Source organism: Danio rerio, chromosome 17 (assembly GCF_052040795.2).
Source record: "Danio rerio strain M-AB ecotype USA chromosome 17, GRCz13ab, whole genome shotgun sequence".
NCBI lineage: Eukaryota > Metazoa > Chordata > Actinopteri > Cypriniformes > Danionidae > Danio > Danio rerio.
In genome coordinates this window covers 2,468,435-2,472,774 of record NC_141037.1, presented here as the reverse complement: position 1 = coordinate 2,472,774, position 4,340 = coordinate 2,468,435, and positions in this window count along the sequence as shown.

The window sequence follows — 4,340 nt, the reverse complement described above, 5'->3', positions numbered from 1 at the left end:
CGCAGACACGAGCACGCGCTTCTGACACCTGCTGCCCAGAAGAGGAATCACAGCACCTGCAGTCGTCTCGGAGCTGTATGCTCAGCTGTTTACATTTTACAACAATCTGGCGAATTTAGTGATTTGTGCAGTGCAATCTGAGTTGCAGCCAATGCTTTTCAATGCGCTCACCTTTTTTTTATTTATTTTTTTTATTTATTAAAGCGTTCAACAAGAATACAAAAAAAAAAAATACAGAAAAGGTATAAACCTTTAACAACAAGGGTAGAAAACAGAACAAAACAAAATGACAAACTAAAGAATATGCCAGGGGGAATATAAATGACAAAAAGCACTTTAAATTTAAAGCAAGGTCACAGTGATGTTTACAAGATCACATACAATACAGTCATCTATTATAAAAAAGAGAGAATGTTGTAAGATTCACATAGTGTTACGGATTTTAAAGCTTTAACATTGCTGGAGGTAGAGATTGTATTTAAATAATATTTCAAATCCTTACAAAAAATAAGAAAAAGGGGCTTTACAGACAAAAATTAGCATTTATGTATAAAAAATTTTGCTAGTAAAATAAACAGATTTATTAGAAAATATTTATCTTTAACTTTATCAACATGATAAAAACCAAATAAAACATCCTTGTATGACAAAGAAAAATTATATAAAAGAGATACACGTATAAATAATCAATGCGCTCACCTAACCCTTACCCTATCCCTTACAGTGACGACACTAGCTCCATTGAGTGAGTTGTGACTGGCGTTGCATCACTGAGAAATGCATCAAGGCTGCATCCAGATACTACTGGAGTTGGGGGCCTTATGGGATATGCACCCTTTGGTATGTTTTCTTTTGTGTTGTTTATTTATTTAGCTCTTTTTATATCACTCAGTCTTTTCTATATTAAAGTAAAAAATAACAACTAAAAATCATCAATAAACTGAATTTTCATCTGAAAAGGCTCCATCATTGGATGTGGGGGACGCATTTGCACAGTTGTAACAAAATTATTTGTTAAAATAAAATATATGTTATATACAAATTATTGGTATAATTCATACATCTAGGTATTATTTGGGGCCTTTCAAATATCCCAGGGCCCTAAGCGGCTGCTAACTCTGCGTATTGATTAAATCTGCCCCTGACAATAATAGTTAAAATAAAGATTAAATTCTTATGAAATAGAAACGCCAACTGACCCAGCCGGGGCTCGAACCAGCGACCTCCTGAGGCGATCGTGCTACCTACTGCGCCACTGTGATGCCCCATTTTATTATTAATAATATTGTGGTGGCTTAGTGGTTAGCGCTGTCCCCTCACAGCAAGAAGGTCGCTGGTTTGAGTCCAAGCTGCATCAGTTGGCGTTTCTATGTGGAGTTTGCATGTTCTCCCAGTGTTGGTGTGGGTTTCCTCCAGGTGCTCCAGTTTCCCCCACAAACACATGCGCTATAGGAGAATTGATGAACTAAATTGTCCACTGATAAGTGTGAGTGTGAGAATGATAGTGTATGTGTGTTTCCCAGTACTGGGTTGCTGCTGAAAGGACATCAGCTGTAAAACATATTCTGGAACAGTTGACGGGTCATTCCACTGTGGTGACCCCTGATGAATAAAGGGACTGAGCTGAAGGAAAATGAATGAATGAATGAATTATTATTGATTAATGATTTGACCTTCACACCCGCAGGGTTATTATTAATTCATCGTTTTCTTTTCAACTTAGTCTCTTTATTAATCAGGGGTCGCCACAGTGGAATGAACCACCAACTCATCTAGCATATGTTTTATGCAGCGGATGTCCTTCTAGTTACAACCCAGTACTGGGAAACATCCATACACACTCATACACTGGACAGTTTAGTTCATCAATTCCCCTATAGCACATGTGTTTGGACTTTGGGGGAAACCAGAGCACCCGGAGAAAACCCACGCCAACACCGGGAGAACATGCAAACTCCACACTGAAATGCCAACTGGCTTAGCTGAGGCTTGAACCAATGAAGTTCTTGCTGTGATGCAACATCGCTACTCACTGTGCCACGTTATTATTAGTATTGTTAATGTTCTTACTATTGCAGTTTGAATGTCACTAGGCGTACAGTTTTAATTAAATTCTTCACACATCTTTGTTTTTGTGCTACAGTATCTAAAACAACCTTTTAAACAAATTATGTTTGAATTTAGTATCTAATACACTGACATTCAGGAGATGTGAAACTTTGGGTCGAAATGAATCAATAAATAAATAAATAAATGAAAATTATTATTACTACAAAAACAATTAAATGTATTACTGAAAAAACATAATAATTGATTTAAAAATTAAATATAAATAAGTAATGCGAAGCAGTGGCGCAGTAGGTAGTGCTGTCGCCTCACAGCTAGAAGGTCGCTGGTTCGAGCCTCGGCTGGGTCATTAGGCATATCTGTGTGGAGTTTGCATGTACTCCCTGCGTTCGCATGGGTTTTCTACGGATGCTGCGGTTTCCCCCACAGTCCAAAGACATGCGTTACAGGTGAACTGTGGTGAACCCGGATTAATAAAGGGACTGAGCCGAAAAGAAAATGAATTATTAAATAAATAAATATATATTGCAAATACATACAAATAACAAACTAAAATAAGGCTAAGGGGTGTCTGTGTGGTGATTTGGCCTTTGGCCTGAGTATACTTGTGAAATATGAAATTAAATATTGAATGAATAAAAAAAAAATATTTAAATAAATTAATAAAAATGGTAGCGCGGTGGCGCAGTAGGTAATGCTGTTGCCTCACAGCAAGAAGATCGCTGGATCGAGCCTCGACTTGGTCAGTTGGCGTTTCTGTGTGGAGTTTGCATGTTCTCCCCGTGTTGGCGTGGGTTTCCTCTAGGTGCTCCGGTTTCCCCCACAGTCCAAACACATGTGCTATAGGGTAGTTGATTGTGTGTGTGTGTGTGTGTGTGTGTAAATGAGTGTGTAAGGGTATTTCCCAGTACTAAATTGCAGCTGGAAGGGCATCCAGTGTGTAAAATCTATGCTGAAAAAGTTGGTGGTTCATTCCGCTGTGGTGACCCCTGATGAATAAAGGCACTAAGCTGAAGGAAAATTATTGAATAAAAATATATTGCGAGTACAAACAAATAACAAACTGAAAACAGTCAACATGAAACCAAAATAAAGCAAATAATAAATGAAATAATAAAGGAATGAATAAAAGAATAAATAAAAAAATGAAAAAGTACGTAAACAAATAAACAAAATTATTAGAAAAACAATTAAATGGATTGAGAAAAATGTATTGTATATATATATATATATATATATATATATATATATATATATATATGTATTTTAATTAAATATTTAAAATAAATTAAATATATTATGCATATACATACAAAAAGCAGCTAAAAACGGTCAACATGTGAAACATTGGGCCAGGATAAAGCCAATAATTTATAATATATTAAATATATAAATATATATATATAAATATAAAAAAAAAAAAAAAAAAATATATATATATATATATATATATATATATATATATATATATATATATATATATATATATATATATATATATATATATATAATAAACAAATAAACAAATAAATAAAAATTTATAATTACAAGTAGTCAAATATATTGATAAAAATAAAAAATAAATAATATAATGGATTTAATAACCAAAATATACTGTATATTGAAATACTGAACTAAAAACAGTCAAGAAGTGTGTGTTTGTGTGTGTGTGTATGGTGATATGGCTTTTACTCCTGCAGAGTTTTTACCATCAGCTCCGCCCATTAGTTTTGTTGGACGGTAAAAACACTGGAGTTCCTCTGAGATCTGATCATCTTGGCAGTGAAGAGAGAACACAGTGTTCGGCTGCGTCTATTTCTGACCGGCCGTCTAAACTAATTATATCTGACATCAGACAAAACTCACAGCCGCCGGGAACATTAATGCACATCAGTCTGGATAATCAGCTCTGTTTCAGGGGAGAGACGCTCGTTTAAAGGGACAGTTCATCAAAAACGTACACCATTTACAGCTGAAGTCAGAATTATTCACCTCCTGTGATCTTTTCCAAATATTTCCCAAATGATGTTGAACAGAGCAATGCTTTTTCCCCACAGTATTTCCTCTAATGTTTTTTCTTCTGGAGAAAGTTTGATTTGTTTAATTTACTCTAGAATAAGATCGAATGCAATGTTAGTGAGGGCCGTCAGAGGAGACGGGAGGAGACAAGCGTGCTTTGGCCCGGTTCAAGGCAACTGCACACAATGCGAGCACGCCCTAAGAGTGGCATATTCCTTAGAAGGAAATACACAAAAACGACAAAACTCTGTGAT